At 45.3% G+C, this 24,170-nt stretch overlaps 1 protein-coding gene across 1 annotated transcript in view; it reads right to left on the reverse strand.

The window, feature by feature from the left end:
- LOC138455172 (fatty acyl-CoA hydrolase precursor, medium chain-like) overlaps positions 1–24,170 on the reverse strand; it is a 419,018-nt gene that overhangs the window by 75,819 nt on the left and 319,029 nt on the right. The gene's annotated exons all lie outside the window — the stretch shown is intronic.

A 24,170-nucleotide genomic window follows, 5' to 3' on the forward strand; every position in this document is an offset into this window, starting at 1 on the left:
AACCCGTGTTAATTTCTTGGGGCATGAGATTACTCCTCAGGGTCTCTGTCCCCAGGAAAAGAAAGTGGAAGCACTTCAGAAACTGAAAGACCCCACAACTCTGCGAGAACTAAGGAGCCTCCTTGGACTGACTAATTACAGCAGGAAGTTCATTGAGGGCTACGCAGAGATCACCAGACCCCTGATTCATCTCCTGAAGGGGGGGGGTCAAGTGGGAATGGGGTCCAGAACAAGCCGAGGCAGTAAAACAACTCCAGAGAAGCCTCTCACAAGCGCCTTGCCTAGCTTACCCTGTCAGAAACAAGGAGTTCTTCCTGGAGACAGGGTTCTCTAATACGTGCTTGACGGCAGTATTATACCAAAAGCATGACAAGGTCAATAAAGTAATCTCCTATGCGAGCAAAACTTTATCCTCTGTGGAGGAGAAATTCAACGATTGTGAGAAGGCACTCCTGGCAACGGTGTGGGCATTGAAGAATTACCGCCCGTTTATCCAGGGGGAACACATCATAGTGGAGACTCCACACCAGCCTCTGCAATATCTCCAAAGTGACAGAATCCGGGCCGGAAATGTGAGTAATTCCCGAATTACTTCCTGGATTCTGTCAATGCAAGGCTTTCCTGTGGAGGTCCGATATGGCCAAAACAAGAAGAGTCCCCTCGCGCAAGGTCTGGCAGACTTGCATGATTGTGCCAGAGAAAACTGTCTCGAGGACGAAAGTCTAAAAATAAAGGACAACATGGAGGCATACCTTAATTCCCCCACAAAGTCTTTGAAGAAGACAAGTGTGAGGGAATGCCCACTGTCTATGTGGATGGATGCTCTTACCATGTTGACAACAACGGGGAGAAAGAACTGGTGGCCGGGGTAGGGAATGCATGGGTGAATGAGTCCCCAGAACCCTCCGCTGGATACAAAATTGGTCCCCGAAGTAGTCAGGTGGCAGAATTGATGGCTGTGCATCAGGCCATCCTCACTGCTGTCCAGCATCAACTCCACGAACTGGTCATAATCACAGATTCGGATTATGTACGGAACGGGTTCGTAGAGCACCTGGTTAATTGGAAAACCAGAGGCATGTTATGTGCTAACAACAAACCCTTGAAACATGGGAAGTTGATCCAAAACATTGATGATCTGGTCACCTCGAATGGGATGACCATCTATTGGAAAAAGATCAAGGGCCATTCCAAAGTAGAGGGACCAGACAAAACTGGAAATGACTTAGCTGATCAGCTGGCCAAAACCGGGGCCATCCAAGGGGATCTAATTGAGATTGAGTCCCTGTTGGGGGAAATCCAGGTCACTGCTATCACTAGGTCCCAGACAAATGCTCACAACGACCTTTCAATTGCACAATGGAGTAAGGAGACCCCTGATGCTGATTTGATTACAGCTCAGAAGGGGGATCCAATAATTGGTAAATTTTACCAGCACCTTGAGGACCCTGAGAACTTTCCCCTGACGGAAACCGATTACATTGGGAAAGAGGACCTAAGAGTGTTGATGAAATGTCCAAAAATGTTCCGGATCCAAGACGGTTTGTTGGTAAGGAAATCCAAAGCTGGCCACGACCAGTGGGTTGTTCCTACCTCATTCCGAAGGCTGATGTTAAGTCACGCCCATGATTCGGGCAACGCCGGTCATAGGGGGTTTCACACAACATTGGAAATCTTAAGAGAGGTTGCATACTGGCCACACATGGGGCAGGACCTCGACCAATACTTGAAGGGGTGTCTTGTGTGTGCACAGTTTCAGCCATCATCCCTCACGCACCGTGCGCCTCTCCAAAAGAGGGGGATGACACTGCCATGGTCAGATTTACAAATCGACTTTGTAGGCCCTGTGATTCGCTCGGCTAGGGGGAATAAGTACATGTTGACTGTGACATGCTTGTTTACCAAGTGGGTGGAATGTCTCCCAGCCCCAAATTGCAAGGCAGAAACTGCAGCTGCCTTGATGATTAACCACATCTTTTCCCGTTTTGGTCTACCTCAAAGGATTGAGTCAGATAGAGGTAGCCACTTCACCAATGAAGTAATGACAAAGATGTGGGAGATATTGGGGGTCAAGAGAAAGCTGCATATTGCTTATAGACCAGCTTCTTCTGGGGCAGTAGAGAGATATAACCGGACAATTGTGAGCATATTAAAGAAGTTTGTGGCAGATTCTGGGCCAAGTTGGGATATCCGATTACCTCTGGTCCTAATGGCCATCAGATCTACCCCTTCATCTGCAACCAAAATGTCACCATTTGAGTTGATGACTGGGCGCAAGATGGTGCTTCCCCAGCATTTGCTCTACAGGACCCAAGAGCAGACACTGATAAATGCCTCCACAACTCATGAGTATGTGGAGAATTTAAGGAAACACCTTCAACATGCTTTTGCTTATGCTCAGCGGAATCTAGAAAGATCAGCTGATAGCATGAAGACCCACTATGACCTGAAAACTTCCAGGAAGGAATATCAGGTGGGAGACCGGGTCTATCTATACAACTTCCAAAGGAACCAGGCCAAGCAGCGCAAATTTTTGCCTACATGGAAGGGACCCTTTGAGATCATCGACAAAATCTCCCCTGTGGCCTACAAAATCCACATCCCCAAAGGTCCTTTGGCAGCGGGGGAAGACAAGTGGGTCCACATAAACCAGTTGAAGTGTTGCCATCCCAGGCACGCTCTGCAACAACTGGAGGAATCCTCTGGAATCCTAGCGGGTACTGTCTCGGACTAATTCAGTTCCAATCATAAAACATACCACATCTAGTCTCTAAAATATTGTGATTTGCATGAAACTGTCTCTTAGTTATACTGTTTTTTATCAAAATAAGAATGTAATGTTTCGTCATGATGAAATGCATATGCTGTCCCACCATCTCAACAGTGGTGGAAAAACGTCTATGAGTAGGTATTGCCGCTCTTTCTTTGTCGTCCTAGGAGAAAGAAAGCCTGGAGACGGGCCAAGGAGGACGATCCGGAGACCGGGAGCAGAGACGCGATGGGCCCTGTGTACCGCCCAATACTCCCATCAGGACCGGCGAGGAGAACCGATCGATCAGTACCGGATGGAGAAGAAGATGCTGAACTGTGCCATCTACAGAGTAGGAAGAAGATTATGCGGACAGACCGGTGCGTGGGTCAAAACCCTTGGGCACGCGACTCCCCATCGACTCAAATTCAAAGTGCAGTCGCGTGGGGGGGCTTGTTGGGTGTCCTGACACACGTTTAAGCTATCATGCTACAACATTTGGTGCTGTGGGCTTAGAAAATTCAAGATGGCGGAAAACCCACATGTGCGCCGAAATCCAGGAAAGCTGCGCAGTTTGTGCGCACACCAAAATGGTTGCCTCACTTGCCACCCACCAGTGCGAGAATGAAAGGCCGGGTTGCCATGAGGGAAATGGGTTGCCAAAGGAAAAACAGTAGCGCCGGTTAGCTTCAAAGCGCTTTAAAACCACCATTGGACTACCCGCATAGTAGTCTGAAACCATTGGGAATGGCAATGCTGATTGCCAAATGCAACCTAGAATTGTGGGGAATTCATTTCTTAAATCCCAAAAATGGGTGCAGTACCAGTACTCACCACTATCCAAAAGCCGGCGTTTTAAAACCACCCTGTGTTTCTCTGAAGGCAGGCTCAAAATGCCTATTTTCAAACATTGCAATATGTGCAAAATATTCACTGAACACCAGCAGACATTTGGCAGAATGAGGTTTTGTGTGCTTACAAAATCTGGGAAATGAAGAGCCCAAAACAATGCTTATAACAAAACTGCTATGGAGTCAGCAGTTTAAGTTGCACTGGATTTAAAGACACTAAAATCGAAAATGTTTAGATTAAATGAGTGACCTATGTTTGGTGTCACATGCCTTTGTAACTGTTGAAATGTCATAGTTTTGCACTTAGAATCAGCATTCTAGCTGCATGTGTAAAATTGCAAGTTAATTTAAAAAGCAACAAAAAACATGACAGTTAGCTGAAAGTCTGGCTTAAGGAACTTGATTCTGCCTGGCAACTACCCCCATCAGGAGTGAAACTTGAGTCACAACTGTGTTCCCAGGCCCATCTGCCTTTTGCTGGCCACACTAAGGATATGCCATCTCTCTGATAATTGAATTAAGGGGAGCCCCTCAGAATACAGGAGCTCTGAACAAAGCCTGTCTTGACTCAGGCAAAGGTTTTATTACAGCGGTCGTAAAATGTAGCTTCCTCTTGGCAGAAGCTGGGAGGGGCACTGCCTGTGAGAGCAAGCTGGCTTGGCAGAACTGGATAAACCAGTATTTCCACCATGTGACCTGGGAAACCACACCCCTTTGTAGCCAGAATATTGTTTAGAAAAAGATGAATAACTCATGGTGCGGACATGTGAAAATTTTATAAATGATACCATAATTCTTGTGATTTTTCTGCCCACAGTTTAAGAGGTTTTTAGAACCGGTGGTATGTTCAGGGGGTGTTAGCGGAAAAGTGGATATTACTCTAAATGTATGCATGTTAAAAATCTGAAACTTCATCAGTTAATGTCCATACTCCCTGCACACATGTATGTAAAGTTGGGTCAATGTCAGAAATTGAAAAATCAGTTAAAAAGTCAATTATGTGCCATTTCTGAATGCAAGCTCTTAGAAACAGCAGATTTGGACAGAGACATGGCTAAATTCAGCCACACCATGTATATGTAATTTCAAACAACTGTGTAACTCTGAAATATGTATTTTGATCAAATATAGAATATGTGCAATCTGACAGGGGAGTGTCCTATCTGCAAGCCATAAAATGACATCACTCTGACTCACAGTTCCTTCCCCAATCAAGTGAGGAATGAAAGCTGGACCAATGACAAGTGAGAGGGGCAAGTTTAGTTATGACCAACACACACACCCACTTGCAGAACATATAAATGGACTACTGAAACTTAGGTAGAGACCTTCAAATCCATTTGCAGCTGGAAGCTCTGCCGGAAAAATCCATACTTACCTCCATCAAATTTCAAAGAGCCAACACTTAGACTCCAAGATAAACAGAGACTTCAGAACCTTAACCAGAAAGGCCACTGCCAGCAAGAGTATTTGTCAGCAGGCCTCAAAATATTTTTGCAACTGAACTCTTCAGACAGCCGGGCGAGCCGTCTGAATTTTGCCAAGAACTTTTGCAAGAACCCGGTGACAGAAATATCCAAAGAGAAGGCAGGACCCGACCCAGAGAACCGGTGCCTAGCAGAGACCAGGCCATTGTATCCAGAGTGCTGACCCCGATGCTGTGAGCAGTTCCAGAGACCAGACGCTGTGCCCAGAGACCGTCCGAAGTCCAGACCTGTTGACCAGATCGTGACAAAGCCGCCTTCCTGTTTAAAATCTCTTGTGAGTACCCCCAAACTGTACCAAACCAAAGCTCTTAGTTTAAATTCATTTAATTCAATCTATTTAACCTAAGTAGAACTGCCTGATAGCTCCAAATCTGTCACCTGTCATTTCTAGTAAAATCTGTCACTTGTCATTTTGAGCTTTTAAAATTTCAAATCTGAAAAACGACCTTCACAAAATCGCTCATATCTCCGCGACCGTTTGTCTTAGAGACTTGCAATAACTTCCATCTGAAAGCTTAGAATCGTGGCTTTCCTACGAACCTAGAACCACATTCCTACCCCCTATAGTTTTACCGCAATCGTGGAACACGCATCCGCGAATTTTACCGCGATTTGCAAATTTCTCCACGTGTAAAAACAGCTGCTGCTTGCCTTCCATTTGCCAGAAATTCGTTTAACCTGCTAATCATTCCTGAATCATTGCAAGAGTGAGCCTGAGCTAATATTAACTAGATACCACTCACCCTGAACCTCTAGAGGGAATCAAAAGCATTTTAGCATACTTTTCACTGAATTGCCAGCACATATCAAAGCATTTTGCCTGTGTTTTCAAACTTCTGTAGTCTAAGCTTGCTGGGGTGAACTGAATCACATTTGATTGCATTTCTGAGAACTGTGTGTTTTCCTTCCATTTCCTTGCATTGCATAAAGAGGGGGGAGTGAATAGCCAGAGAAAAGTGATTACATTGTTTGGGTGAAATCATATTGAGTATTTTCTGTACTGCATTCATTGAATATTGCATCCACCTGAGCTTACATAAAGCATTCTGTACCACCTTCTTCTTTTGTTCCTATTCACCTGTGTGCTACCTTATCCATTTCATGTCAACTCCTTATTGATTATAGAGAAGCGTGTTAGTGCCAGATTCTCCGTTGTTAATATTTATCATATTAGATTAAGTGTGATATTCAATTATTAATTTATTATAAAGTGTGATCTATATATCTATTGTTTAAATTATCAAATAAACCTTTTAACTTGCAAAACAGAACTACTTCTCGGCTCAGTGGGGTCAGGGGGATTCCAAGAGAGGGGTGTTATATAGGGGTAGTCATCCAGAACGCATGAACTGGACATAAAGATATATCAAAAAGGGTTTTCATTCAGTATTATAGACTAGGCGTTGACTTAGCTGTAGTGTTGAATTGAATCCTCTTACAATGTAAAGGTAAACCTTCAGCGGTCCAAACTGTCTCCTTAGCCTTCTCCTGAGAGGAAGAAGTACCTTTGGCAAGTGGAAACTTTCACCTACTGGCTGATAAACCCATGAGAGTCTCAGCTAGTGTTTCTTTAGTGTCCCTGGGTTTGTGGGAACAACAGAATTTAGATGTCCATAATTCCATCCCAGATAATACTAAAGAGTATTATAAAGATAGTGTTCTTGTGAATGGCTAGGAGACTCCTGCCATCAGAGACACTGGAGCCAGCATAACAGTAGTGGATGAATAATTTTTCAAAGTGGAGGATGTTGCCAAGGTACCCAAACACCTCACCAAGTTAGCTGGAGGCCCTGTGCAAATACTTCCCCAGTTACCAGCTTTCATCCAGTGTAATGATATGACTGTCAAGATACCTGTTAGTGTGCAGAGTGAAGTGCCTGGGAGAGTCCTGTTGGGTAATTATCTGAAAACTCTTGGAGTTATGTCAAGTACCCCCAGGCCTCCCAGTAAGAGGAGACAGGAGCCCACTAGGCCTGCACGGGAGAGGACCTTAAGAGGCTTTCCAGAGGACCTGATAGTGGAAACTATCACTCCCACTCCACATGAGTTGCTCACTGCTATTTCTGGAAAGAAAGAGGCAAAGGGGAAACCCAAGACCTCAAGGAAAAAGTCAGACAGCACCCCTGCGCTACTAACAAGGACATCCCCAAGATTGTCCAAGGTCACACCTGTGACTCCTCCACCTGCTGAGGCAGATTGTGAGTTACAACCTTGTGTGTTTGATCCAGTTTCTGAAGAGTCAGATCTGGAGGAAGACATTGTTTTGGTTGGAGATCTTGACCCTGTTGACAATCCTGAGCTGCAGTCTTTATTGGCAGAAGGTGGACCCAACAGGGCAGACTTCAGCAGAGGGCAAAGAGAGTGTCCTACTCTCGAAGGTCTTCGACAACAGGCTGCTAACCAACTTGATGGGCAAAAAGTTGAAAAACATAGGTTAAGCTGGGTAGATGGCCTCTTCTACAGTTAACTGAAAGAGTCTATGCCTGGGGACTGCAAAATAATTATAGTGCCCTTTGCCAACAGACTCCAGTTCCTACAGGTGGCCCATGAGATACCTTTGGCTGGTCACTTGAGTTTCAAAAAGACCAAGGAAAGGCTCTCCCTCTACTTTTACTGGCCTAAGATGGGTTCAGAAGTTGACAAATTCTGTAGGAGCTGTCACACTTGCCAAATCTCACAAGAGTGGAGCCAAGAATGTGGAACTCCAGGTGCCTCTCCCAGGGGTGGGAGTTCCTTTTGAGAGGGTGGGCATCGACACTGTTGGTCCCCTTTACCCTCCCACATCTTCAGGGAACAGGTTTATCCTGGTTGTAGTAGACCATGCTACTAGGTATCCTGAAGCAATACCTATGAGATCTGTTATGGCTCAGGCTGTGGCTAAGGCTCTACTTGGTATGTTTACCAGAGTAGGGTTTCCTAAGGAAATGATATCCGACAGGGGATCCAATGTTCTGTCCCACTAAATGCAAGCCTTGTGGAAAAAAACTGTGGTGTCACTTACAAGTTCTCTACAGCCTACCAGCCACAGACAAATGGACTGGTAGAGATGTTTAATCGAACTATGAAGAGATTGATAGGTGCTTTACAGGAACCCCTTAAAATAAAGTGGGACCTTCTACTGCCATGCCTTCTCTTTGATTATAGAGAAGTCCCTCAGGAGGGAGTTGGATACAATCCCTTTGAACTTCTCTATGGCCATCCAGTCAGAGGTCCATTGGCCCTGATTAAGGAGGGGTTGGAGAGTGCTCCTTTCCCCAAGCCAGTCAGAGTGACTGACTATGTGATAGGTCTCCAGAGGAGAATGTCACACATTATGGCAGAAGTTAGTGATAACTTAAAAGCAGGTCAGGCTCTGGTCAAACAAAACATAGGCATCAAACACTGGCATGACCAGAAGGCCAGCATGGTTGAGTTTACTCAAGAACATCTTGTATTAGTTATGGTGTCAACAAGGCAGAGGGCCTTGCAGGACAAGTGGATAGGACCCTTCAAGGTTGTGGGCAAACTTGGAGAGGTAAACTATTTGGTGGATTTAGGCAGACCTAAGGAGGATCGAAGAGTCCTTCACACCAACCGTTTGAAGGCATATGTCTCGAGACCAGAAGTGGGATCTTTGCTACTAGCTTCAGCTCAAGAGGAGGAGGAGAGTGAACCTCTACCTGACCTCCTCAGAGGCCAACCTTTGGATGAGAAAATAGCAGGAGTCAATCTCTCTTCTCAAATGACCTCTGAACAACAGGAGGAGTGCAAAGTTCTGTTAAATCAGTTTGCCTCCCTGTTTTCACTTTCACCAGGCCTGACCCCTTAGGGCCAGCACGATATTCTCACTGGTTTACCTGTGAAACCTCATACATAAAAACTAGAATCGGGGTAGTCCCTTAAAGCATACAGTGGATTGGGACTTGTGAAGAGTATGTATATTTTTGTTAAACCAACAGTATCCACTATGCTAATGTACAAAAATATTTGTTAATAAATTCAATCGACTTAATTTATTGTGTATCCTAAACAGCGGATATCACAATTATTCTTTGCCACTATATTTTTTCTGAAGACATTCCTTTTTGTTGTGCATTTTACAAAACTACATTTTAAAGAAAAACATGTTCAGATTTGAATACACAATCATAAATGATGAAAAAATATAAGACGGAAATACATTTGAAAAAGACTTTAACTCAATTCATATGGAAAAGGCTTGAAAAACAAGTGTCAAATTGTAAACAAGAGGTTTTAGAAACCAAAAGGGAACATTTCTTTAGAAAAATCCAAATCTTGCAAGTAAATAAATGCAGACAGTAAATGAACAAATAAATATGAATAATAAATAAACATATTAGGGAAAAAAACAGAAAAACAGAAAAAGACTATAGCAGCCCAAAATGTAGTATTGCAGGTTCCGCTATTTAATGAATGCAGGTTTACCTGTGAAAGCCAGAGGTTACAGAATGTCAGAACATGTGAGATCCCACATCAAAGGAGAGGTCAACAAGATGCTTGATCTCGGGGTTATAGAGGCCTCTACCAGTCCATGGTCTAGTCCAGTTGTTCTAATACCAAGGATCCAGGCAGGATCCAAGGAGTTGAGATTCTGTGTGGACTATAGAGCTCTTAATGCAGTCACAAAGACTGATGTCCATCCTTTGCCAAGGACAGATGAACTGGTGGATAGACTTGATTCAGCCAAGTACCTCAGTACATTTGATCTAATGTCAGGCTATTGGCAAATAGCCCTGACAGACCATGCCAAGGACAAAACTGCATTCTCAACCCCAGCAGGCCTCTACCAGTTTAGTATTATGCCTTTTGGACTAAAGAATGCACCTGCAACATTCCAAAGGATGGTCAATCAAGTTCTGAATTGGATAGATGACTTCTGCATGGCATACCTGGATGGCATTGCAGTGTTCAGCCCTATATGGAAAGAACATATTGATCACTTAGGATATGTTTTGCAGGCTCCTGAGCAGGCCCATCTGACCATAAAGGCAAGCAAATGTCAAATTCATGAGAAAAAAAGTCTACCTTGGTCATGAGCTAAGGGGGAGGTGAAATAATGCAATTGCCTAGCAAAGTACAAGCTGTACAAAACTGGGCCACCCCTACTACTCAAACCCAAGTGAGAGCCTTCCCAGGTCTCACTGGGTACTACAGGAATTTCATAGAGAACTATGGGACCATAGCTTCTCCCTTGAATGTTATCTCCTCTCCAAAGTTCCCTAAAAAGGCTAGATGGAATAAGGAGTGCACTCAAGCCTTTGAATCCGGAAGAAAGCCCTTTGTCAAGCTCCAGTCCTAAGAGCTCCTGATTATCATCAACCCTTCATTATGCAGACAGATGCATCCAATACAGGTATAGGTGCAGTCCTTAGTCAACTGGATGAGAAAGGTAGGGAGCACCCCATTTGCTTCATCAGTGGGAAACTGAAGGAACCAGAAACAAGGTGGGCAACCATAGAGCGTAAATGTTTAGCCATTGTGTGGTCTCTGAAGAAGTTTAGACCATACTTGTATGGATCTACTTTTGTGATTCAGACAGACCACCAACCCTTGAGATGGTTAATGCAAATGAAAGGGGAGAACCCAAAACATCTAAGATCGTCAATCTGCCTGCAAGGGTTTAAATTCACCATTGAGAACAGAGCAGGATGTCACCATCAAAATGCGGATGGTCTTTCTAGGATGTTTTTAACTGACAAGAGGTAGAGATTCATCCAGGAGTGGATTAAATCCTCCTGTCCCTTAGTCTGGGGACTGTGAGAGGGGGGCGATTGTTAAGGAGAACTCTCCAGAATGGCTAATTTCCCTTAGCTACTGAGTCTCTCAGCAGCTTTGCTGGATTACTAGGATTTATTTTTTCACCTGGTAAGAGTGTGAGCCTTTCTTTCCCACTCTTACATGTGTTTTGCTGTGTGTGTTTAACATTTTCTTGTGTTCATAGATTGTGGAGCCTCACCTACTCCATAGGCATCATCTTTTTACTGTGTGCTATACAGCACCCTCACTGCAGTGATGCAGGGTTTTCTTTTAGACTTCCCAACTGCGACTCCATTTTTCTGGGACTGACTACTGTCTCCCAGAAACCTGTAAAGTTGCCATTGACTTTATTAGTCTCTTTAAAAATCCACAGACCCAGTACAAACTATCTTACATAGAGTTCTGGAAAGGGTTAACACATCCCTTTTTGTCTGTTTCTCTTGGAGCATTGTTTCGCTCCCTTTTAATTAAGACTTGGCTGGTGGTAGTGGTAACTACCCTATTTTTCCTACCGCGGTTATCTTAAATAGCCTTGATATTGTTTTAGGCTATCTTGGTAGTGAGCCGCTTGACCATATTGTTTTTAATTTGGTACCGGCTGGGTTTATTCACCATTTCTTTTTGGAAAAGTCTTTCTCGCGTTTTACTTTGCGTGCCAAACCAGGTTTGGTTCCTTTGTTCACCGTCCTTTCGCGGGATTCTGCACATAAGCCCTCCTTAGGTGCCTGTATGTCTGGGGGGACAGGATGTGAGGGAGGGGTTTAGGTCTCCCTGCAGAGGGTCTCCTTGGAGACCTATGTCGCACTCTGATCTGCCACCCTGCTGTGTGATTGACAGCCAGGCGGCGTGAATGGGGAAAAACTTCATAAAAAGCAGGTCTCTTGGGCTGGAAAGGCAGAGTCACCACTGGAACGAGAGAATCGAAGAGGAGCTGACAGAAGAGGACCCCTACAATGACTGAACCGCCCGGTGAAGCCCTGCTGCAGGTCCAAATCTTCATATGACAGGGAAGATCTGCAAGGAATCTTCTCCCCTTGAGCTGGTGGGAACAACCAGTTCACCAAACTGCTCACCAGGCCTCCCTTCTCCGGTCAAATTTGCTGTACAGAGCTACAGTGAACCGGATAGATAGGAGGAACGGACCCTGCTCGCGTTTTAAGGAGAGCACCTTTCATTCGTTGCTTTGCTCTGCTGCTGGTTTTTTCCCTGCGCAGTGCAGGACCCTCCAGTCTTCCTACTTCGTGTCAGTCCGACAGGTGCTTCAGGAACCGTGAGCCTGCAGGACCTGCCAGGAATGTCCGACTCATCTATAGCCTTCTTCTCCATTTAAGGTACTGTTCAAATAGGGTTGTTCGTTTCGTCCAGCCGTGGTAAAGGTGTGTGAAACCTTTCGCCAATCCGAGGGCTTGTCCTTCTCTAATCTTTAAGTTAACTTTTCTGCCGACCAACTTCGTTCTGAACACTTGGCAAAGACTTAACCGCAAACTACCCTGAACTGTGTGATCATAAGCAAAAGACTTTGACCCATTGACTTTGGGCCAGGCCCTTTTTTAATTTGATTCCCACACTGTAGTTCCATTTTCTAGATTGCCCTGCTTACTTACTTGTTGGTGTTACTCAATTTCTGCCTAACTTTGTCTTTCCCTCCCTTTGAAATTACTAGAGTGCCATTTTGCTCACACTTAATTTTGAGCCTAACTTGTCCAGAATCTATTGGGTGTGGTGTAGTGTATTAAGAGTGTGGTTTTCAACTGCTTTACTTTAGTGAAAGTTCTACAACTGATGTGTTGTGTAAATAAATGTATATTCCTTTACTCAGAAACCTTGAGTCAGTGTTTGTTTGAATCATAGTAATTGCTGTCCTTTGTGTAACTATTTATACTGCTCACTTGCTCTTGAGATAAGTCTGGCTGCTCAGCCATCGCTACCACTTTACTGTGTAGTACAGGTTTGTACCAAAGGTGAATCTGTGCTATCACTTGCTGTCCTAATTGTGTGTGGTGTTCCCAAAGGGTACTGCATATAATTCTGCCTAACAGTTCCCGATCACTGAAGTGAAAGGGAACTGGCGCCGCAGGGACACAGCGTGAAGCAAAGGTAAGTAGGGTTTGGTTATGTTAGGGGTGTGGGTGGGGGTGTGTTAAGGGTGTGGTGGGGGTTAGTAGGGGTGTTAAATGCGTGTTTGCATGGGAAATGTACAAACCTTTTGTAGTTCGCACATTTCTCATGCAACTTTTCCGTTGCAGACTTTTCCGCGACGGAAAACTCACACAGATCCGCACACTCCATTCATCCTCTAATGTGAAGAAAGGGCCTGGCCAAACCACTTAGGCCACCTCTACATGGGTCACAGGACACCCAGACATCTTCTTAGACACCATGTCTGCAGCTCTACATCCACCGTCCATAGACAAGGGCACTCCTATAGCTCATGAGCAGAGCCAGCTATGACCCACAGAGATCTGATTCTGCTCTGGTACAAGCGGAAAGCTGTAACTCTCAGGCATTCCTGAACCTCTGGGAGTAAAATAGGCCAATCCATGAACACCTGTGAATGAAGAAGCCATGGGCCAGGGATTTACCCTTAGAGCAGAGACACTGCCATATACCACTAATGGGCAGGAAAAGCCAACCTGCTGGTAAGCGAGAGGCCAGAAGGACACCAAATTCACACCCACTGGGGTACCTTATGCATAACCACAACTGGTACAGATGGAAGGTGACTCAAATCCTGAGACTCATCACCAACAAAACAGGGAGGGGAGCACAATACACCCTCCACCTAAGACTGAGGTCAGCAGCTGGAGAAGGGCAGGAGGCAGAACCCAAAGAACACTCACGCCTGCCCCAACAAACCTTCTGCAACTCACAATAATGCCATGTGACTCAATCTGCTACAGCCACCATGGCAACAAAGAATGAGGCACAGCCGGGACATGCCAACAATCCAGCAGGCATCAAAACTTGGTGACAACTTAAAACTATGAAGCGGGAATCCAGCACCTACACTAGTCTGTGCACATCTCACGCAGTTTGCTCAAACCACAAACCCCAGATCCAGGGGGTCAAGGTACTACCCGAAAGGCTAACAGGGCTCGGACAAACCAACATCTTCACCCTAAGCCTTCACTAAGCAGGTTCTAACAACCAAGAGCCACACTGAGGAGGCTAGCAGACCCAGAGCTACACTCCTGGCCACAAGGCCCAGAACCAGACTACAGGCACTGTGAACCCAGAGAGCCACATACAGTAACCAACAAGAGAGGTCTGTCCTGTCAACCTCCGTGGTGCCATCAGAGTCCGTACCCTCTATGTTTCCAAGGAGATACTGCCATTTATTGGCCAACACACTACCATTCCTCCCCACTTCCAGAAGGATGGCAGCCTTACATAGATGCACCGCTCACATGATAGGTATGAAAAATAGTGAAACTAAACAGGTTTCTGTGACCTTTTTTTTTCTTTTTGTAATTTAAAGAAGCAGAATGCACAATTCCAAGATTCAACCCTGATTGGGAACTGAACGCCCAACTATGGGGCTCATAGGCCAATGCTGCAACCATCGTGCTATGCAGGTTTCACCCAAAACAGTAGCAGAATAATGACTTACATGGAGGTTTCACTCCAATTCCAATGTAACTGAGCAAACTTATTTTTTTTACTGAAAGCAAGACCTGTATTCCACATTCATGTTTGAATCGCAATAACCTTTTCCTTCGTAAAATACAGTATGTTTGTGGCCAAACAGATTTCTGCGAGAAGGAAAAAGGTAACACAAACACATGATTGGAAACCCCACTCCTGATTAGGATTCAAAACACATGGAAGGCGGTTGAATCACAAATTACTTTCAGCTGCCTGTTTGCAGAGTTACCATAGTAACCAGTGGAGAAAAGCAAGTCATTTGCAGGAACAGGCAGTTCTTACACCACATAGACAACAGCCTATCTCTGTTTATAGGAACCCAATTCCTTGTGCGGGCTGCACTGAAGAGAATCTCCACCTGCTTTCTGCTGTTATCCAGCTCAAACACGGAATGCCTGTAAAGAACTACAGGTACAAAAATAGGGGAGCGAGGGCGGGACAGAGGGAAGCCTACATGTAAGTATGCCTGTCAATCTCTTTCATTGGGTCAGCCCTGAAAGCCCCACCCACCTTGGGGGCATGGGAGGGGGATGGAACAGGAGACAGGGTTTTCACTATAGCACTGGGTGCCTGCCCTCTCTCCAGCCGAAGGGTTTACAGCAAAAATACCACTCACCTCCTATGACTGCCTCTTATTGATGCAACAGAGGGCAGCCAACCAGATCTGTGCCCAAATGAAAAGACTGGGAGCCTAGCAGACCTAAAAGAGATGTCAGTTTCAAACTTAAGATTTAGCAAACCTCAAGACCCATACACAGACTAGTGGCAACGATCATGAGACATGGAGAGTAACACAGTGATCGCGGTACAATTCTCTCCTACTCACTGTGACTTCAAGACTCCTTGGAGGGGCGTCTGCAATTCACAACTCACCATGCAGCACACCTTCCCTTAATTGGGGGATCTCTTTGGAGGGGTGTCTGCACTCCACAAATACTCATGCAGCATTCCTTCCTTAAGTCATGGCCAAGGTTTGAGTCTCTAGCGACCCTAGCGCTGATGATTTCAGGACCAGGGAGAGATGTCTGCAGTCACAAGCCTAAGCACCCCTTGCGCTCAGCCCATCAGAAAACTCCCAGGGTGCCCCATACTCACCAGACCTTGGACTTCCCTCCCCACCTAAATTCCAAGCTCAGCAGGAAGTGAGAGGGAAATCACAAACTAGCATTCTTAGGCCCAAACATCCTGTAATCGGCATCAATAGTTCTGGAAAACAAGAGACCAGCTCAGCTGGCCTCTCCAGGATACACTGTCCTGAAGGACAGAAAGCAAACAGTCCCTCTGCAGCCATCCACAAGCCTATGCATCCCAGATGCTCAGCCCAGCAAAAACTCCCGGGGTACTTCATACTCACGAGGGATGATGGGCCTTCCCCTCATGAAGTCCAAGCTCAGCTGGGACTGAGAGGGAAATCACCTAAAAACATTCTGAGACAACCAAAGCCGAGCAAAGGGGTCAAAACGTGAGGAAAACAAGGGAACAGCCCAGCTACCCTCTCCAGGGTTCACTCACTGTCCTGAAAGACACAAAGAAAACCAGGTGCTTTATACCCCAGGCTAGTGGCGGGGGGGCTAAAAGAACAAAAAGAACGGATTTTTGGGAAAGGGTTGTGTCAGATGGCAGAGTATCTTCATAGAGTATAGTACTGTGATGAGGAAGAATGCGGTAATGCATACTTTGGGCCTTACTTTAGGCCTTTCATATTGCACATTTTCACGCAAGGCAGCAGAAATCTTAGTTTCTCTACTTTAGAGGGTGCTCTGGTATTACAGATGGGATTTTGCAGCCCCTTCTGTGATACGGAATGTTATGATGAAATACAACACCAGTGCATTCTTAAATGACAATTTGGCCCCATGTCACCTTAAGCCAGTCGCGTTTTTTCACTTTGCATGTTATTTCATGTAGTTTTGTTTAACCCATTAGAAGAATAGGCCGACAAGCACCAGCATGAAAAGTGAAAATCCAGGGTTGCCTTGTTACACACGGCATCAGGCCATTTGGCAGTTATTTCCATTCTGAAAGGCAAGCACCCCCATTTCCATCAGTTTTTTTTGAGCACATGTGAAATTATGACAAATGCACCAATGGACGAGCAATACTGGGTCTAAGCGAATTCCACTGTGAAAAAACACTACTTGTGGCATTCCATTTGCCCACTTATACAGGAGGGCAAGGGGGTTGAAATATACAAAGGAGGATGATCAGGGTGGTAAAGATGGGTTGCCCCCTGTAAACAAGACAGAAAAAGGAAGCGGTGCTTTTGGTCTTTTTTAGCAGGGTCTATCAAATGCTGGCATCAACCTGCCTTCCTCTACCCCCCGCCTTCTGAAACTAATCTAGAATAGGACTGCAACACTTAACCTTGACCTCAAGAGGAGGGACCGCATCTCTCCAGCCCTGAAATCTCTCCATTGGCTCCTGGTGGATATAAGGATATAAGACCCTCTGCATCGTCCACAAGGCTTTCAAGGGGCTGGGCCTGAACTACATCCAACATTCTCTTCCAAAATGCCTTCCTTCTAGAGCCTTTTCCTCAGCTATCTCCAACTCTCTGAGGGTCTTTCGATTTTCCAGGCAGAGAATGGGCGGTAGATCTCTCTCCTCCACAGGTGCCTCCCTCTAGAACCACCTCCGTGCCCCCCTCAAAATTGAGCCGCACTACCTGAAATTCCAGCTACAACTAAAGGCCCTCCTTTTCTCCTCTGCTTTCTCTCTCTCACTCCCTTGCTGACCTACCTGTTCTGCTGCAACGACTGGTTGCTTGGTTACCATCAGAGTCTCACTCGGTACCAGGCACCTCCATGATCAGTCTCCCCTGCACTGCCTCTGGGCCTGCAGTGTGTGTAGGGGGCTGTAACTGTAACCCCTACAGTGCCCTGCCTCCATGCACTTACCCAGAGCCACACTGCCCGGCCACACCTAGGGCAATGCTGCCTGATTACACTCCCACTTCCCTATCCCTGGCACTGGCCACGCACTTATTCAGAGCTATGCCGCCCTGACTGAACTTGTTCCTTTCCCCCCGCACTTGCACGATCTGAATGACAGTAGGCCTAGTAAGATTGTTTGTCATGTCCTCCCTCTGTCCGCCCTCCCTCGTCTCATCGCGCCTAGAAACGCTTGTGTACAGGCGCGTTATAAATGACTTATCATATCACATGGACCCGGAAGAGCAGCATCCCTGGGAGAGCACAAACAATATGGTGTACCATGTCAAGGTTCTCAGAAGTTAACCTTTCCCGGGGTCCAGTAGGTCTCAGGGAGGAGACCTTTTATGGATATCCTCACCAAAGGGGACCCATTAAAGGGAGGTCAGAAAATACCAATGTATATATAGACAGCTGTTGGTAGAGAAAGGGTTGGGCACTATGTGCTGAATCTACTTGTGCAGCAGTAGGATAGATATGGCATGCTTTATGTGAGGGAGTTATAGATCTGCAGCAAGGTCACGGAAGAAGTGAAGTGTTGCCCTCTGGGTTAATATCAAGGCTATAGTAATCGGTTCAGTCATAGAGCAGGAGGATCCCCCATACTCAGACTACAAGCCCACAGGCCAGACATCTCAAGCCCAACCAGGCCCTGAAACTCCCTTTGGATAGTAGGGACAAAATTGAACCTCCCTTCAAACCCAACAAGAATGGATGAGAATCAATCCTCATCTGCCCAACATGGCAATCGAAATCCAACTACTATAGACTTGATAAGGACCTGGAGATGTGGAACCACGTATTGGCTGATCAAAACCTACTGGAAACCTGAAATATGTATTCTTTTGAGAGCTAGGTATGCAACTACCTACTATATACAGACCGCTTCAGCAGCTGCTAGAATGCCCACCCCCAAACCAGCAAGCAGAGCCCATGGACCACTCACGAGAATGGGTGCAGCTACACTTGGTAAAGCTAAACAGTGAATTTGGATTTAGTGATAAAAGTAATGTCAGCACAATCAGGGCACAGGGAGGATAAACTAATAGCATCCCATTTATACCTGAGGATCACTGGTAGGAATGGAATTAATGGTCTGCCGTGTATTTCTTTATGAAAGGTCCCGTGCTGAAAGCCTCTAAATCTGTTTTTCTTTATGATTTTTTTCTGCTATGTGTTGGAATACTAGTTCAACTAAAAATCATGAGTCACAGGAGATGGTTGGTGGGTATCCCTGTGTCAATATTCACCATCAATGCCGGACTTCCATTAGCCACTTAGTGTTCATACACAACTATTGATCGATATATGGATTCCACAATCGGGAGGAAATCAATCCGGACTGACGTACCTTATTACCTTTTCTGATAGGAATTATTGTGTGAGTGGCTTTTGACATCCACAACTTAATAATTTCAAGTTATTTTTTAAAATCTAATCACCATGGCAGAAACCAACCTTCTTTCACAGAATATCTTATAGGGAACCCTACATATTTAATTGGTGAATTCCTCATGTCTCTAGGCCCACACAGCATAATTCTCCTTAAAATAATGATGGGTAGCACATAGAAAGTTTCACACACAAACTAGTGGAATGGTCTTACAGGCCTGTAGATGTGAGAATTGGTCCAACTGCTGTTCATCTTGGGAAATGCAGTGCAGTGGTTCTCTTCTCCTTCGCCTGTCTTTGCCTCCCAGTCCCGTGGTGAAACAAAAGCAAGTTAACACCTTCCAGAAACATATGTCATCTCCATTCGGCCTTGGAAACCTGGGTAACAAGTCAGACTGTTTTTCCTTTGAAGAGCCCTCCAGTAAATTATATTTTCTCTCAGGATCCCATTCACGAAAAAGGAAATTTTGCGAGCACTGGATGAAGCCAATTCTCTGCAAGACAGGTGGACACAATAGGGACCACAGAGAGCAAATTGTCTAGGTGTTATATGGCCTCCCTGTGCATACGGAGAGTACCAGAACGTCATTACTGATTAAGGATCACACAAAACATACATTTTCTATCAAGTTTAAGTTAGCCTATATACTTTGTTGTTCATTCTTTTGGTAGCCGTATTCACTCTAAGATTCCCTCTGTGGTGTAGGCGCTGTTTATAAACTAAAGTGAGATTGCGCCACGCAAAAAAGTCATACTCTCGAGGCAGGCAGGCCCAAGAGGAACACAAGTAAATCCCAAGTAGATTGAAGGAACTATCTGTGCTTTTATTTTGTCCTCAAACACCATCTCAGTGACCACCTGACAATACAAGTGTTGACAATAATCAGAGATTTGTAAATGTAGAGGCTAAGACACAAAAAGCCTACCATTTGCAAAGTCAAACAAGTTTTAAAATTGTAGACCTGCCATTGAAGATACACGAATGCTTCCACTTCGTTATGTTCGCCTGATTGCTAAGAGCTGACATTCTCTTCCCAGCCGTGAAAAGAAAGGCTCCCCTAACACTTAAGATATAAATTGGCTAGCTGCCAAATGAGACTGGATGTCCATGTAAAAGAGGGATTTACATAAAGAGTGCTTACTGTTCTTCAACCGGTCATCTTTTAGCATATATCAGTGGGGTACGGAGAGCCCCGCACTGTATTTATATTCACCTTTTCATAGTTCAAAATCTTCTTTCTCCCAGCATCATTCTGAAGTTCTACTAGGCCCATCTAGAGGCCCTCCAATCTCCCACTTGTATTCTTAGGTGGGAGGCTGATGTTCTTCCGTCAGGGTATTTGTGTTCTTGCCTCCTTAGAATTCTCCTGCCATGCTACAGAGTGTAAAATACTTGAATTTAAGTTAATGTCCTTGTCTGGAATTGTGCTGCCTCAAACCCTGAAGTTCGAGGTTTGGCTTTGTTTTTCCAATCTTTCCACTTTAGTTTCAACCTACAGCTTTGGCACATGGTTGGAAGTTACTGGACTTTGGTAACGCAAAACTATCATCCCCACCAAACACACTAAATTGGCCTCCACTCGAGTTACCCTTACTTGTGCCACGGTTTTCTGGAGGTGAGGGCCTTTAATTTGGTTACCCTTGATAATAGTTTCCAATCAATAGCGTTTACTTTTTTCATGAAACACTTTAGTGATACCATGTGTGCGATTTAGTTTTTTATTTGTTTTCTGCCATCACTGCACCATTCTCCATTCAATGATATTGTGAAGTTTTAAGTCAATATTTTAAACAAGACTTCAATGGGGCTCAGAGGATAAGCATTTTTCTCCATGACTGTATTTTCACCTTGGATAACAGCCTCTTTTTTCATGGCAGTCTTCCCCAAATATTAATGTTTTCTGTAATCAATATCACCATGATCATTGTTTTGGTGACAGGGAATAATTTTTTTCTTTATAAAACCATTGTTATAAATGTTTACAAAACATTTCATCAGCAGCAGTTCTTACCAACATTTCCCTCCCCCCCTCTGGGTCTCCTCCCCCTCCTGTGCTCTCCATCCCGTATCATTGAACCCTCCTTTTCCAAGCCAAGCAGGCGGCTATTCTCGTGTCCCGCCCGTGTGGAGTCTCACTTCACCCACCAATTTTGCATTATAATTATTAAAATTATAATTGTTCTTTTATAACGCACTTAATACCAGAAATTGGTTTCTAAGGACAGAATCAGGATTCTGACCTGTGTTGCGCTGCGTTTTCTTGCTTCCAAGACAAACGTGTTGCCCCTGACCTATCCCTCCTCATCATTTTTGCCTCGTGTTAGTTTGGCAGATCCCATTTCTCCCATATTCGTTGAAATTTGCCTAAGCACCCCCTGTTCCTGTATATTATCTCCTCTAAAGCCCTATAGTGATCTATGCCTTCCTTCCATTTTGCCGCTATCGAGATCTCCATGGTACCCCATTTGGTCGCAAGATCTCTTTTGGTCTACTTACAGCGCTGTGTTTATTCGTTTTTTGTCCCCTTCCAAACTCACTACACCCCCCACTATGTTGAATAGGGTAATTTCTGGGGAAATGTGGTATCTTGTTACCCGTCACCTGGGTCACTGCTGTCAACACGCTTCCCCAGTAAGCTCTGGTTCTCGTGCAGTCCCATATCAGGTGGAAGAAAGTTCAGAATTCCCTTCGACATTTCAGACAGATATCATCCTCTGCCCTACCCATCCTGTGTAGTCCTACCCTTGTGTAGTACACTCTGTGTAGTATGTTGAGTTGTACCAGCCCTAGTCTTGTAGACATACTGGCTTCTCTCACAGCAATTTGCGTGTCTATCTATTCTTCATCTTCTAGCCTCCCTAGCTCCTGTTGAAATTTGGATTTAAATGATTCCAGCACTGAAGATGTATACTTATTTATTGTTTGATACATAATCAGTATAGCTTTCCTTTACAGCTTGTGTGTGAGAAGGATGGCTTCTAAGGGTGTATGAATCAGAATGTCAGTCTTCCTCCTAACCTGGATAAAAATGGCATAATTTAGGTGTATATGTGTGTAGAGGTCACCGTGTGCCAGCCCATATTTTTAAAAGAGTGCAGGAAAGATGCCTAATCTTTCCCCATCCAGGATGTCCCCATCTCTAACAATCCCTCTGGTTAACCATTGCGCTTGTTTCCTCAAATTGTTCACTTCCGGGATGTTCGGATACTCCCATAATGTTGATAGTTTTGTGATATTTCCCTTCCACCCCTGCCATTCATAACATCTTTCCTAATATCTATGATCCTTCGCCCCGCTGGTGGTAGTTTTTCCCCCTCTGGACTCGTAAAGTATTTGTAGTGGGGATCTGTCTCCCATTAGGGATATTTCCAACTTGTTGTGAGCTGCGTTCGTCCCTCCGAACTCCCATTAATGTGCTACAACCATTTGTGGCAATATCATTATGCTTTTGGCCCATAGGTCCATTATTAGAATGCATCTCCCTTGCTGATCCCTTTTAACGACTTCGCCCCTCAGAGGGGTGGTGTGTTTAATCAGAATAGCTACTCCTTTTGACTCCCAGTAGTATCCCGCATGTTCCACCCTCTTAAAGTGCCCCCTACCCAGGAATCCACATGAGGTGCCCATCAGGTATTTCTCTCATGGAAACACTACATCAGCTTTATGCCTGTTTAGATACTTAAAGACCAACAATAAAACGTAATTTTTCATTTAAGCCATTGACGTTCCACATGAGGCACTTTAACTCTCGCTTTCAATCACTATCACGCACACCCCATGTTTGCCATGCCCCAATGGTGCAAGCCTCCTGTTGTCACTGTTTATTTCGGGGCCCTGGGGAAGGTGAGACCTTTGTTTGCAGAGCAATTCCTGCCGCATGAACACAATCAATTAAGCACAAACCCTTTAAACCTCTGACAACTTGAAGGATCTCTCATCTCTGATTAAACAAAGCCTGACCCTCTCCATCCATGGGTGGGGGTCAAGCGTGATGGGGGCTGTGCAATTGCTTGCTCCACTGCAACTCTGCTGTGTCTGTGCTTGATTCCAGGAAAACGTCTTTTCCAATCAGTGGCAGGTTTTTTTCTACTCCATCAGTGCCTCCATTCTATGTCTCTCCCATTGCGACATGTATGTCTTCCTCAGGAAGCGGGTCCTCCCCTGTTGTCTGTCTGAATATTCTCCAGCCTTGTAATTTCTTTCCTCTCCCGTCTAGGCCCCTCAGTCTTCCGCCGTTGTTTGGGCTGATAGTCTTCACCCAGTCCAATGCCTCTGCAGGGTTTGTAAAGAAACAAACTTCTTGGGGGCCTACTTCTCTGACTGTCGCTGGATGTATTGTATCACATTTACATTTTTTTGCCCTCAGATTCTTTCGCACACCAGCAAATGATTTTGGGCTGAGTGCTGCCTTTCTGGGAGTCTTGTTGTCTTTCGTTGTCGTCTGGCCTAGGGTGCGCTTCTCTTTCTTGCACAGGCCTGATTGATGTCCACCACCGCTTTTCTTCCACCTCAATACCAGTGCTTACTATATTATCGCAGGAACGGGCGCTCTCGTCAACGTCCCTTTATCTTATTCCCCCTCTGTTAGCAGTTCAGGACTCGGGAGGAGGATGCACCTCACCCGACCTCAGTCACAAGGTGTCTTTCCTCCCCTTGCTGCTTTTTTTCTTTCTCGTCCACGTCCTGCGTGATGCAGTGCGGAGCTCCCATACCCTGGAACTGCATCTGCTTGTGTCAGCTCATTGTCCTCTTTTCAATCACCTTAGAGTGTCGTGTGCCATTTCACCATCTCGACTCCTGCTCCCGGTGCAGACTCTTCTCGAATTTCCACCCAATCTCTGAGTCCTCAGAGTCTCTTCCTCACTTTCTGGGTTCGCCCAGCTGGGGTGCCTCGTTGAACTGTTTGATATTTGGTGGTGGGGGTCGAAGGGCCTCTCATCCTTTACCCCTTCGAGGAGTTTGTTGGGATGCACACTGCCCCATCCCCAATCACCAGGTGTCATTCTACCTTCTGATCTTTTTCTCTGTCTGCCTCCTGTGCAATGCAGTGAGGGGCCCCTCGTCCCTGCAATGACCTCTGCGTATATTCTCATCCTACCCTCCATTCCACTTCTCTGGGAGGACGGTCGGCTTCACTGCCGTGCCGGCTACCAGCAGCTCTTCTCCCTACTTTTGTTCACCTTAGAGCATCATGGCTGCCATCTTGCCAATTCCCCTCCTCCTCCTGCCGTAGACGCTCCTCAATTTTGGCCCGATCTCGAGATCCTCTGAACCCCTTCCTCACACCAATATTATCTGTCTGGGTTCACCCAGCTGGACAGCCCTGTTGAATGTATCAAACCCATTTATGGACACTTT

The sequence above is a fragment of the Ambystoma mexicanum genome, chromosome 1p, assembly GCF_040938575.1.
Source record: "Ambystoma mexicanum isolate Mex_15411 chromosome 1p, UKY_AmexF1_1, whole genome shotgun sequence".
NCBI lineage: Eukaryota > Metazoa > Chordata > Amphibia > Caudata > Ambystomatidae > Ambystoma > Ambystoma mexicanum.